General features: G+C 44.9%; 1 protein-coding gene across 1 annotated transcript in view; it reads right to left on the bottom strand.

Moving 5' to 3' along the window:
* FHL2 (four and a half LIM domains 2) overlaps window positions 1-13,747 on the bottom strand; it is a 63,455-nt gene extending 49,708 nt beyond the window's left edge. The window contains exon 1 of the mRNA XM_040584663.1: window positions 13,639-13,747. The gene's annotated coding sequence lies outside the window, so the exon portion shown is untranslated. The remainder of the gene's footprint in view (window positions 1-13,638) is intronic.
* Window positions 13,748-14,312: the final 565 nt, after the last annotated feature.

Below are 14,312 nucleotides of genomic sequence, written 5' to 3'. Positions count from 1 at the left end.
TGTGACCTTGGACATGACACTCACATCCATGTTATCAAACCTGGCAAGTGCATGCAAGTCCCAATGAAGGACAGAGGAGCTGCAAGCGCCAAGCACTGTGAAAAAATCAAATTAAGCTCCCTGGGGCTCAGGTTTCCCACTTATAGGGGAAACTATGAGAGAGATCATTGCTGAGAATAAGATCTGAAAAATACAGTGAAATCATAAAAAATTCCCCAATCCTTAGCAGACTAAGAATTTCCCAGACCTCCACAGACATTAGAAGGATCTTTCTGACAGGAGCACAGTTCCCAGCCAAAAAGCCCTAAGATCAGCTGTGACAGCCTTTTCCCTACATCTTCTGCCTCAGACTTCATGCTTGACAGGGGGCACATGATCTCAAGTGAAGGTGCTCTGGCAGCCCAAAATTATCCTGTTTGCATACACTACATCGCAATCGATAAGCTGCTCTTAAGACATATTCAGTGGTAAAACTAGTATGATGTTATACTACCTTCACAGGCATTTCCCAAAACAGTGCAGAAATAGAAATTAAGATAGTGCAGCTGGTAGTGGTGATAAATCTAAAATCTTAGGCAAAATGTTTAAGCCTTGTATCGTCTTTGCACACTGTGGAATAGGGCACTGCCCCCCCTTTTTGGCATTGCCTTGGCGTAAGCCTGGTGGCTCACGTTAGCCTGCTGAAGGCCCTCGTGTGCAATTTGAAACAAGCCCAACAATATTAAAAAGTGATGTTTATAAAGAGCAGCTGTTGGTGTTATGGTGTACATCCTTCCCCTGGAGACTTAATCAGCTGCATAACTAGTAACTCGATCTTTGCTAGTGGTTTGTTGCCTTGCTGATAGAAGTGCAGCCCAGGGCTACCATATACCTTTTAGGCCATTTAGCACAATGAGAAAAATTTCACTGCAAAGCCTAGATTAGCCTCGATGCCAAGTGCCAAAATTAATATCAAACCTGATACCTACTGTTTCCCCTTACCATGATCCTGTATGTGACTACGATGAACCTCAAATGCTTGTTTTCTCTCTTTGTTGAGCCACTGATTTGCCTCTTTTCTCATCCATAATATAAAAATTCTCCAGCTGATTGTATTAATACCTTATTTTTTTCAGTGATGCCTTTTGTGAGAACTCACAGTGATTTTGCTGGTGGCTGAGAAAGCTGTGTATATTAAAACTGGCACCCTGATTTTATGGCCAAGTTCGACAGAGAATGTGACATTCACCGGGGGGACAGCTCTTTATGGTACCTCAGTTAAACAGAGCTACTTCTATAATCACCAGAGCTGCTCAGATTTTTCAAAAATTATTCAAAGATAAATAATCAGTGCTATGACCATACATTAACTTGAAAGTCTTGACAGACATGTTTAGCCATTAAGTTGCTGAAGCACAGAAATCAAACCCAAGGCATGCTGAACAAGGAAGCGACGTGTCTTTGCTATGTGTGCCTTGTCAGCTGAGACTAGCTAAATTGTTAGTTGCACACTGGTCAAAACACACAAAGAGCTCTCTGATTTTCAGATTGCTGGGAAAAAACCCACAGTGCCTTTTTCATGCTTTAAAAAGATACATTCAATATAGCTGAAGGATAGTGAGATTAGAGCCTTTATCATGCAAAATCTGCAGCCTGTTTTTGCACATATCCTGACAATGAATTTGCTGATCTTTTTCTGATCGCCACCTGTATGCCTCATAAAACCATTATCCAATGGAATACCAGACCATCTTAGCACTACCATAATTTCCTTTGTGTTTCTTTCCATGTTCCACCGTCTCTTCTCCCCTCGTCTGTTATGCTGGCACGCCACATCTCTCCCCTGCTTCCTTTCTGCCCCGGGCACCTGTGGTGTCAGCAGCATGGTCTGCCAGCCTCCTCTCTCCACTCAAGCCACGTACCCCACAAGCTAATCCTGTCAGTCCCTGGCTCCTTAGCATCCTTGCCACTGCTTCTTTCCCTGCAAGGATTAATAGATGTTTCCTCGAAACATCTGCATTTTTCCCCCTCCACCTCATTTCCCACATTCCCTCGTTTAACTTTATGCCCCTACAGCACATTATTCCTCTTCTTTTGCAGCTGACAAATGTTCTTGCATTATTCCTCATACATCAAGCCCTGCACAAGCATGTGCGTCTGGCACCCTGTGGGCAGGGCATGCCAAACCAAGATGAGAGCTGAAGCCATCTGTTGCAGCTGTTGTTTTATGGCTTCTCCGCCATGCTGGAGCACGCCCCTGCCTCGCAAGCAGGAGTCTTGTGGAAAGCAGTTCAAATCAATAAATCACCCAGACACGCAAGGTATGCCCAGCACCAGCAATAAGGGCAGCTGCTGAGTGTAACCCAAGCATCTTTTGGAAAACACTCCTGTAAACAAATCTGCCATTTAGGTTTTGGGCACAAACATTAAATATTCTGGGGAACTCCCTGCCAAGATGGAGACGAGAGGTTCACACCTCTCTTTGATCTGTGCTTGCACTGAAATTGGCGCCTGCTCAGCAGACAGCAGTGCTTTTTTCTAGCTTTTAGGAAGAATGTGCTCCTTTGCAAAGACTTATGAAGAAGAAGGCATTTATCCGAGTTGCTGCATGAGCCGTGGACGTCACCCATGGTTCGCAATTGAGCTTGGGCCTGAAGAGGTTCAATAGTTGCCAAACCTGAAGTATAAAAAGAAAGGCCTCCTGCCATTGAAGAACCTAGAACAAAGGGAGATGAACAAGTAGAAAGAAAGAGAAGTTATCTCTGCCTTGCATGCTGAAATGCTTTTAGGGCATTCAACTCTGTGCATCATCACACCAAATCCTAAAATGACACCAGATCCCAGACCTGTGGGCTCTCTGGCTCTGACCCTACTTTGGTCCTGATCTATCATTGTGTGCAGGAAAGGCTCTGGACATAACTTTGTCTTCCAGAGATCAAGTTTTTAGAAAAGCAAATATTGGATTGTATAGAAGTACAATAATTTCATTAATAAAATCTAACAGGTAGGGGGAGGTTGTATCTTAAAAAAAAGAAAAATCTGACTGCTGCAGAAGAGGTGTGAATCTCTATTTGCAGTTGGGTACCAAAACAGTAGAGGGTGTCTGCTTCTCTGCAAAGCTGCAGGACATTTTTAGGATGGCTTGTGCAAAGCCATGGAAGAACACTGGCAGGAGCCCACCTGGGCACTTAACCAGCTCAGCTGCCCTTTTCATTCCCCTGGTTTATGGCACCCAGACCTGACCTGAAATGATTAAGGACCCAAAGCTGAGCTCTGTGATGGGCCCTTCCCATGAAGCCTCTCACTGCTCCGTCCCAGCAGGAGAAACCCCTCACTCCCCAACCTCTGTTGCAGCTGCACTTTGGGGCTGCCAGACCAGGAGGGGATACTCTGCAGTCATAGCCATCTGCCATCAAATGTCATGTAAAGTTGCTTCCCTGTCTATAAAAGAAGGTGACACCACTTTCATTACACATGCTGCAGGGCACTGCGGCTCAGGGGAGGAGGAGGAGGAGGAAAGTGTGGCAGGGGATGCCCAGAGTATCCCAGAAACACAGCTCCCAAGGTCCCCTTTCTGGCACAGCTGAGTTAAAGGCCTGAACAGAGAAGCCTTTCAAATGTGTGACCTACTGCTGCTATGATGGAAAGTGATTTGCACCATCTCTCAATGTGACTGTAAACAACAGAGCATTTCTGCTCCTTTTCAAACATGGTATCATGCTAGCAGCTCAAATTGCTCAGCTTTCTCTTGGTAGCCCGATAGATTTGAATGCCAGAATCTTACCAAGGACAATCCTACTGCACAACACCGGCCAACCAGCAGCGCTTGTGCAAAGTGAAATAACCTGAGGGTGGAAATCATTCTTCACAGGGGTGAGATCAGGTTAATGTCAGACAATGCAAGATCATTCCTCCTGATGTTAATGTGACAGCAGGTATGTAGGTATGCCTACAGCCCTTAAAAAGAAGTTAAAACTTTTTCCATCAGTGCCCAATTTTGGAAGTTTGCAAGTAAGGATGGGCACTAGCATTGCATATGAAATTTAAATACAGTGACTGCTTGCTGTAAAGCATTGGCTAACATGGATCCTGGATTTGGGAAAACAGATGGAAAAAAAACCCCATGTTAATAGAATACAGAGTATGATAAATGACTTTTGGTTTTAAAGTTTTCCAAAAATCTCTCATCCAGTACATCCATACCTTCAAAGGAAGAATATACCCTCATGGTGTATTGCAGGGGCGTTGCTCATGCCAAGCATGTTTATGTCATTGTCAGCCTGAAATAATTTGCTTACCCTTAATTCTTGTCTCAATGAAGCCAGATCTAACTCACTACGTGCATTATCACCATTTATATGTTTATATCTACTATGATTATTAGCTTATGCATATATATGACCTGCTGCTTTGAGTGTATAAAGAATTAATGCACGGATGCTTGAATCCTGCTCTGCCTTGGAGAAATTTCCCTTCACAGTCAGCATACATTTAGGTAAGCACCAGGATGGTGATATTTTTCCTTGTCTGTTCCCCGGGGCAGAAGATCCCACCTATCCAGAAGGCACCAACAGTTCCAAGGCCAGGTAATGGCATGAGTGGGCGAGATGTGAAGGGGACCTGAAACATTTCAGGGGAGAAGAGAGATGTGCAAGGACGTACATATCTCTGAATCAACATCCCTTCAATGAAATACATGTTCTGGACCAGGCTTTGCTTAAAGACAAGTTTCCAGCTGAAAGGTATGTAAGCATGCTGAGAGTGTTTAAACTGGATAAAACAGAGAACAGAGTTAGCATAATGTCTGCAGCTGTAAGTTTTCTTTTATTTCTGCACAGCTGCCTCTAAATAAGGAGATCATACTGCTGATCCTTGGATTCCTGAGTAAATTCATTCCTTACTTTATCTTCAAGACTGTCTGGTGGTAGGAGTGATTTAAGGATAACTGGCAAACCACCTTCATTCCATTCCCAAAGAAACGATGATTCAGTAAAGGGGGGTGTTGGACAGTTCTCCTAGAAAAGATACAAAGCCAGAGGTAGCCAGATGTTCTTCCTTGAGCTGCATGGGACATTTTGAAAGTTGATAATGAGCCTTGGAAGGGAAGCGTTGTGTCCCATGCCCCCCCAGACACACACACAGAGCACATCCCCTGTCACATGGATCAGCACAAAGAGGAATCACTGCATTTGTTGGCACAGCCAGCACTCACACAAACATAAACAGCACAGACAGCCTCATCCTGTTCCCCCTCTCTGGGGCATCAGGATTAAAGTCCACTCTGAGGATATATGCACAATGTATTTATGGGTCATTTCAGGAGCTGGTCTTAAGACACTCTGTCGTCTAGTTGGCACCTAGCTCCTGGTCTCCTCCAGCTGCTGGCATTTGGACCTATGAGCCCCAGAGGTTTGTGATCCCCCTCTGGGTGCTGGTACTCTCTAATCCTACTAGTCTGGTGTGAAGCTTGGTAGCAGTCACACAAAATGACTCAGGACAGAGCACGCACCCTCACAGAAGCCAGTTAGAAACAGGATTTAGTGGCAATACAGGATAGATGGTGGTGATGAAGCACAGGACTCAGTCAAGCAACTATACACTCAACTGGGCCCTTTTATCTCCTTTGCCCCTCTATTTCCTCATTTTTGTTATTCCCTCAGTTCATCATGATGCCTCTGTTTTTCCACCTCTGGTCCTTCCTGTAAGCACCCCTTACTGATTCTCACAGTCCCCTGAAAACCTCCCATTGAGAAATTTTATACTATCCTCAAATTCTTCTTCCTATGCAGACCACGCTAAATTCTGCATCCTGTTAGGCAGCACCTCCCTTTCCTATGCATGGCTCTTTGTCCCATTTGGCTGTCCCGTCATGGGGTGTTTCACACTGGTAATGGTCTAATCCTCCTCCTTTGGTAGTTGTGTGGAGTTGCTGATTCAGCGGGCCATATTTTCACTGCTCAGGTCATTAGGCTGCCTCCATCTGTTGCTGATCCTTCCTAGTCTTACTGCTTGCTGTGGTTGCCCTTTAGTCACATAACACACAGAAACCTAATGTTGCTCTTTGGGTGGCTAGTATAAGTAAAGGCCAAGCAGAACTTCCCATAGAATGCCGTGCTGTCTTGGTGCACCCGACTGCACAGACGATGTCTAAACCATGTAAAAATACTTTTTTAGCAAAGAGGAATAGCTGTATTTCCAGCTCTCCTCGCATGTTTAAGACAAAGTTTCCACAAGTGATCTTTGTGGCTTCCATCTTGGAGCCTCCAACTTGAAATGTATGAAAGGAGCTTCATTCCTAGAGGACTCAGCTGCCAATGAAATTCAGCCCGCTGAAAGCTTCATCTTCACACAGAGCAGAGTCTATCCCCTTCCCTGAAAGCACAAGTGCCATGTTTACCCTTACCATCTCTGCCTCAGATACTCCTGGAACTGAAATAACCCCAGTTGCCATAATTTAATTAAACTATCAGTTTGAAATGCCTGAGTGTTGTCTTGAGACTGTGTGGAAAATATGAGTACAGATAATTGCGTTAGCTAGGAATAACAAGACAGCTTGCAGTGTAAGATGAGAAAGGATGACGTTCGGTGTGATCCAAGCTGACAAATCCTGAGATTATGGCATTAGGCTGGTCCTGTTGTGGACTGCTGAAGAACTGAGATAAATGTTTCTTTTAAAATGGGCATCCAAGGGCGTGTTCCAAATAATTTGTTTCCCCTTAGCGTGACTGTGTGCATTCCCTTAATACCCACTATTGTGCTTGACACTGCTTGAGCAAAGCCATATGTAAGAGGAAAAGCATAAGAGCAGGACTTACTGTTGGCAACATCTAGATCACGGAGATGCTTAGAGACTAACCACAGCTAAAGAGGCTTTGGCCCATTTTATTTCTACTTAGATGGCTTTTTTCTTTATTGACATCGTATTTATTGGCACATCACTCAGACTGAAGAGTTTTCTCATGAGGAAGAGGAGAGATGTAAGGTTGCATCATGGCACCTGCACAACTCTTTGCCTCTGAAAAAAACCAACAGGTTTATCAATCTACTGTATCTCAGGTGGGGGCTATGTGCATGGTTTCCTCTGGGCTTTGCGCTTTGCTTTTGCAGCAGAGAAACCTGTGGCAGAGCTGTAGCAACAGCCTTCTGCTCCTTCCTCCTGGCCACTTCAGCCCTACTGAGAGCTCTCCCCATCCTCAGTCCCTCATGGCAACTCCTGCCCAGGCAGATGGGTGTTGCAGCAGGTCTGATGTTTGGAGGGATGCAGCTGGAGGTGTCCATTAGTTGGAAGAAAGCAGCACTGTTATGCTTGCTTATCCCTTATCAAAATACTTTAAATAAAGGACCATAATGCTTGGTGGTTTTATTAACATAAATTAGAAAGAGCCTCTGCCAAGAGACCGAGACGTTATGGCAGCTAATTAGTAGAAAAGCCATTAAAAGACATTTTATCTTAGAAGTAGCAAGGTGTGAAAATTTGTTTTGTTTGTAAGGCTTATTGGTTGTGCGATGTCAGTTCCAAGGCCAGGTTGTAAAGCAGGGCTGCTTAAGGTAATCATTAAAAAGTAAAAATCTTGATTTTCCAACTGTTTTGAAGATGCTGGTTTTAGGGGGTGTGTTCCTGTTAAATGTATCTGTGTGCTTCTAAACCAAAAAAGAACCAGTAAAGAAACAAATGTGAGACTTGTGTTTCACATCAGCAGCCCGGCTGATAGGGCTTTCACACTGGGAGCCTGCTCTCTGGGATTTCTCAAAAATCAAAAAGCAAAGCTTAGTTCAGCCAGAACACAAACCAGAGCATTAATAGGCTCAGTTTGGTCCAGGTCCAGACTAAATAAGAGCATGGCTCACGTCAGACCAAATCAAACTGATCTTTCCTGGAGCTTGCTCCCCAGCCCCTGCGGTAGTCACAAGGACTGTGATGGGTTTGTAAATTCTGCTGTTGAATCTATAGGCTCAGTGGTCACTGTGTTATCTGGTGCTGTTGCACTGACCGCTGGTCACTTTCTGCCACCCATGGCAGTGTCTGCCCAGCGTGGCTCTGGGGAGAGGACATCTGTGATTCTGTGACATCTGAGCATGGCTCTGCAACCTCGTCCTGCCCCAGCACCCCCCACTTTCCCTGGCCCTTTGGGAGCCCTGGCTGCCAGCTGGGTTGCAGATCGTGTTTCTCTGCAGGAGCTCCTTCTGCTCTGTTTCAGCTGCCTGCCGGGCCCTGTCGCCAAAGGCCCTGCAGGCTATTCTTCTTAGAAATCACAACACCAAAAAGAATGTAACATTAAAAATAATCCAGGCATTAGAATATGAGCTGCTGTGGGGAAGAAAAACCCAACTAAACAACAAAAAAACCCCAACAAAACCCCAAATGCCACAATATCTTATTTCTGTCTGCCTGAACTACTTTCCTGGATCTTTCCAGGGGGAAAAATCAGTTTATTTTTTCCTCCTTCCAGGCTGTTGTGTAGCTTTTGGGCATGATCCAAACTCCACTGAAGTCAATGGATAGTTTTCAAGGTCTCTCAGTCAAGTTTTGAATGCATGGTGGTAAAAAGTGCGAGTATCCTGCCTTACACTCAAAGTGGAAACACACACGTTCTACAAGTGTTGCACGTTAGTGCTCTGTAAGTAGTCCTCTCCCTTCCCCTGTTTCTCCAGCACATGCAAAGGTCTCTGGTGATATGGTAGTTGAACATCTTCTCAGAAAGGAAGACAAGTCTGGCTTCCTTCTAGCGATGAAGCTGCTATTGGCAATGGAGTTGCACATCACAGGAGTGGTCCTTCTCCCGGTCCTTGACTGCATAATGTCACACAGAGCCCTGTGGCAGTGACTCTGCAACTGCATGACACTTTACCTGGTAACACTGTAGGTCTCTGGATAATGCACCATCAGCTTCGGGTCAGGTTGAAGAACACACATCTCTGCAAATAGTCACCAAACCATCCTTATGGCCCAGGCCATTTGTATTTTAAATGGTTAACCTTTAAATTACATACTTCGATAAGCGAACAACCTTAGATAGCAAATCTTTGGTGGCAGCCTAATAGATGAGACATTGGCTGATGCCACAGACGGATAAACTTCTGCAGATTTGAGTGCCTAGTGATGTGAGCCCTTGTACCAAGGCTATTAACAAGGCCAGGTAAGGATCTGGCCATAAATCTATGCCTGTCCCACATTCAGACAGACAGCGCTAGAGGCTGAGGTGACGAGAACTGTTTTAAACCCTCTGATTCATTCCAAGTACTGTGAGTTAGACCAGGTCTGCTTCCCAGACCTTACTTTGTAAATGGTTGAGGTGAAAGCTGAAGACTTACCAGTGACTTTATAAGCTCTGTTTGGTACAGTTTATGCCAGGCACAGCTCAGGGTGAGATTTGCCAAGGCCTCTCACCAGGCTTTTTCACAAAGGCACTGGATCTCGTAGCAAAAAATACATACTCCCCTCCTCACCGTTTTGTAATGAAAATGAACATCACATAGCTATAAGGATAACCCCATATCAAACCACTACTTGTTATAGTAGCTTGAAGTAGTGCCTCAGAATTTAAATTTCTGATACTCTTCACATTTCCCCGAAGTTGTTTTTTCATTAACTTCTTTTTTCTAAGCTGTTACAGCTTCCTGAGAAATTCAGGGTCTCTGTGGCTTCCTCCAGCTTTCATCTTCCTGGCCATGAGACTCACTGAATATCACAGAGCCACAGAAAAGCAGGGCTGAACCCTCTGCCCCTGGGCAAGATCAACTGCAAACATACCATTTCTGACAGATGTCCTGACAAAATGTTAGCTTGTTCTTAAACACCTGTAGGACCTATGTGATATTCAGCAGCCTTCCTGAAGTGTTTCAGCACTTTTTACTCATGCCTGACTCAAGCCTTTAGCTCAGTCCATCACTAAAAGCTCATCAGTCCTTCTGTTGTCAGTGGAGGCTCTGGAGGCTGCTGACCAGAGGAGGCTCAGGCAGGAGCACACATCCTGGCCAGGTTAGTTTAGGCAATATGAACACCCTGCTATGTGCATTTCTGTAGTGTACCAAACCGATTTGGAACAAAACTCTTCTAAGGATCTTCTCCCAACCCCCATGGTGTGGTAAAGGCCAAAGGGGTGAAGCACATCTGGTCAGTTGTGCCACAGGTACTCAGAGAGGTTTACCAGTTGTAGCACCACAGGTGGAGATATGCAAAGATAAGCAAGAAGAATATTTTTTTTTTCTCCATGAAAGCTGTTTGTCAAAATTCCTGTTCTTGGTACCAGTTATTATGAAAGCTGCCCATAAACGCACACCACAGCACACCAGAAAATGAGTCTGATCCAGGGCCAGTCCTCAGTCACCTTACATCTCCCCTTCCTGCTATCGGAGTCTGGGCTGTTGTGACCTCTGCATTGTATGGCAGAAGAATCATTGTCCTTTTCTCACTACAGCATTAATGCTGGCCATTTCAGACAAAGTAACCATGATTTCTTTGTAGACTAGTTAACCACACCTGCATCATTGTGACAGAGGTGGAAAAAAGTATTTCCTAAGCAAAGATTTTGCAGTCAAGTCGCTGGGGTACTACAATCTCCCAACAAGCTGGCAGCAGCATACACAACCACACTGAGCTGAATATTTCATAATGTCAAATAATTTTGTGTGCCTAAACAATCTTCAAAATAAAAACATTTTGTCAGCCTGTAGGTGTACCCAGACAAGTGAGATGATAACTGTGGAAATGATGTCAGTCCCCTGGGGAATGGTCTGTTTCTCCATAGTGTCATAGTACAAAAAGCCTCTGGCTCAGGCAGTGTCCCCAGCTTTGTTTAGGATCACTGCTGTGTACTCAAGGAAAAGCTCTTGGTTTGGATTGTCTGAGGGGGTTTATTTTTTTCAATTATTATTTCACTACGTAGACTGTACATGTTTTTATAGCCTACACAGACTTTGCAGTTGATCTTAAAAATATGTAGAGCTGGTTTTTTTTTTTTTCTTTAAAATGCAGTCACTTTTAGGGACTCTGCACTGTACAGCACAGTAAACAAACAGTTAAGACTGTGGGGCAGCGAGCCTGCTGCAGGCAGCTCATTCTGCATTGACTAATTATTGTTATTATTATTGTTGCCACTATTGCTATTATTATCAAAACTGCTAACAAAGGTAATAAATACAGCAGCTGTTTTAGGTTAGCCTCTAACAGCATCTCCCTTTTTAGCGGAGCAAGGTCCTTGCTGAAACTGCTTCCGTCTGCAAAAGATTATTCTGAACCACTTCTTCCATCAGGCTCACAACAAGCACTTTCCAGATACTCTAGCTCACCAGACACTCCTTGGAAATGTCAGATATGTCTTTTGTGAAGAGCTCCTATTTTAAATAATATATTAATATTTCAAGCAAATACTTGGCAAGCCTCCAGATTTTGCCAGTGGGTCCTAGCATCTTTGGAAAAAAAGATTTATGGGCAGTGCTGGTGATGGAGGGGTGGACACTGGGCATGTAAAAAGCATACTTTGTGGTTTTAGTGACGCATGAATTATAATCACAGATGGTAGTGGGGTGCATTCCAGTCACTGTGACAAAGATAAAAGGCAAGGTGAAGATTTGCATTACTAATTATGGGAGCTTGGTGTTCAACTATGCAATGCTGCTGTGGGTAGATTGCCTTTCAGAAAAGTACTGTTACATTAGCTGTCCCGCAAAACATCCACTCGGTCATTTTTGCATACAGGTAGTGTGATGTGGCAGAAGTACTACTTGTTGTGCAGGTGTGACTGGAGCGCAGGGCACTTGGGGGTTGCTCCCTGTGCTCCCCAGGTAAGTCATGTTTTACTGCAGAGCCTCCATGGAGCAGGGACACGTGTAGCTGCCCAAGAAAGAGGGTCTCAGCCATCCTGCTCCATCCAGGGTGAAACTCCGTATAGGTATGAGTCCTCTCCTTCCTGCTCTTTATGCCTTTCTCTTCTCCCTCTCCCTTCACTCCAGATTACAGTCCACCCAGTTTTAATGTGTCATCTGCCAGGCACCTTTTACCTTACTATTATCAGATGGGTTAGACAACTATTGCCTTGCCCTGGTCTTGGCTTACTCACAAACTCCTTCCCCAGTAAGCTGAAAGTGGTGTCTTTCAAATTTTTGTCTGGGTTTTTTTGTTTTTTTTTTCATCCAGATTCGTTGCTAGATCTGGCATGATGGCAGAAACAGAACTGTGGGAACAGGGAAAGAGGGTGGCTTTATAAACTGGGTCCTGCAACAGGGCCGCCACATGTAGAAAGCATTGCCCTCGTCAGCAAAGTGATGGGCTAAAGGGAGCCCTTTGCCCCCACACCCCCACCTCTGCTGGGTAAGTGTAAAACCCACATTGTCCCTGAGTGTTTCAAATACAGGGGGAGTCTCTGGCTTCAGCCTGAGGTTATTCTTCAGCTGCCAGATACCCAAGTGGATTTTTTGTGGTGTAAGTTTGTGTACTGCAGTAGTTTTATTTCCTGGAATGTAAAGTCAGATACACACCTATACAGAAGGGAGGGTACCAGCTGAGGGCACATAGATGTTACAGCTTAAACATCTGCATCTGAGTGGTGAGCTACCTCAGGCACCACGTACAGCCTGTGGAGTCCAGAGCACCATTCAGCTTACCTGAAAGTATGAGGACATCCTCACTTATTTAAACAGTGATGACTGCTAAAGTAAGACATACCCCCCAGCTATTAGCTGTAAAGACTAGTTCAGAAAAAGAGTCCAAGTCAGCCTTCAGTTGGAAATCAACCCCTGGTTTCTTCTGAGTTAGTAAAGATTGTCTTCAGGGCGGAATTCGGAGAGGGAGAAGGGCAGGAGAGCCCGTCTGTGATTCAAAGATACCTTTTTCAATTTTTCCCTTTTCCTACTCAGTGCTTTTCACACAGCTGTAGCAGCACAGCACCAAAGAAACTACAACACCACCTCCTAAAATGAAGCTAATGCTGGGCTGGGCTGACAGAGGCTTGCAGAAGAAGGTTTTAAAGCAGAGCTGTTTCAAGCATGCTAGCAGATGGCAGGTTATTTGCATGTCAGAAAACACTCCTGGTGGAGATAAGCAACCATAAACACCCACTCTTTGCAAGCCTGCTTTCATGCTCAAAGAAACCTGACGCTCAGCCATGTGGAGGAATCATTTCTTTCCTCTCCGTAGCAGAAAGTTCACTGAAATGGAAAGCAGCTCTTACAGCTGAGTACTCCAACTGGAATTATTAAGTATTATTTAATAGCTGGCAAAATGATGTATTCACTTTATCTGTTATCATGTAAATACTTTGTACTAAATGCACTAAACCATCTTTTGCAAGATTAGATTGGATTAGACACGTACTATAAAAATTACTCTTAATGAAAATGTTTAGGTCTGAAAGAGGATTTAAATATTATTTTCTATCACTTTAGGGCCTTTGTGTAAAGGAGAATCTGGTCCTTTATGTTTAAATGGTTTAAAGCATCCAGCTTAAACCGCATTTACTCAGGAACTTCCATGTTGCCATTAATAACCCACTCTTAATTTGAAGTACAGAGGAAGAATAGTAATCAAAACCTGAATTTCCAGGCATTTTCTAATTCAAACCTATCTCTCTTTCCTATATTAAAAGATGAGATTTATACGCTAAGTTAACAGACTCTTAAAACAAGGCACTAAAAGCAGAGGTTATAAAGCATATATTTTACCTGAGCTGCCTCAGGGAGTCCTTCTACATCACACGCTTGCCTGGGCTGAGTTAATCAGGATTTAACAGGAAAATACTGCCACAAGCGTACCAGACCGGCAGGCACGGCTCCCTGCAAGGATGCCCTCCCTCCGCACCGCGTCATTGCTGTCCCTGCAGACAGCGGTGGCCTCTCTCCCCACTGCGGATCACCCAGCCCCAGCCAGGTGCCCTGCGGCTCCCCCGCAGTTTCTCCTTGTGCAAGGGTGGCCGAGCCTGATCTCTGGGGCAGGAGAAGGTCCTGCCTTTGGGGAGGGTAGCTCCTGAAGCCAGGTCTGGATGCAAGTCAGGTGCATCACCTGTGGGACTCACAGGGAGGCTGTTCTGGATGCCATCTTCTTCTCCAGCTCACCTCTCCCGAGCCGGAGCTGTGTTTTGTGTTACGCAGCCCCTTGCAGTGGGAATTTTGTAAATAGCGTTGTAGCTGTCAGGTGGACAGACTGCACCAGGGACAGACGTTTCCTCACGGAAGCCATCGCTGTCCCGGGCCCTCCTTCTCCACCCTCTCTTTGAGATTAAACCTGCACCTTCCCCTTGCCGGTGGAGTGGGCAAGAGGTGCAAGCAGTCAGCCTGGCGGGGTGAGGGAGGTGGGAGGGAAAGACTTCAGTCTGCAGGACAAGAGGCCCACTGTATCC

Source organism: Falco naumanni, chromosome 2 (genome assembly GCF_017639655.2).
Source record: "Falco naumanni isolate bFalNau1 chromosome 2, bFalNau1.pat, whole genome shotgun sequence".
In the NCBI taxonomy this organism is placed as follows: Eukaryota; Metazoa; Chordata; class Aves; order Falconiformes; family Falconidae; genus Falco; species Falco naumanni.
The sequence above is the reverse complement of the archived record's forward strand: the minus strand, read 5'-3'. Positions and strand labels throughout refer to the sequence as shown.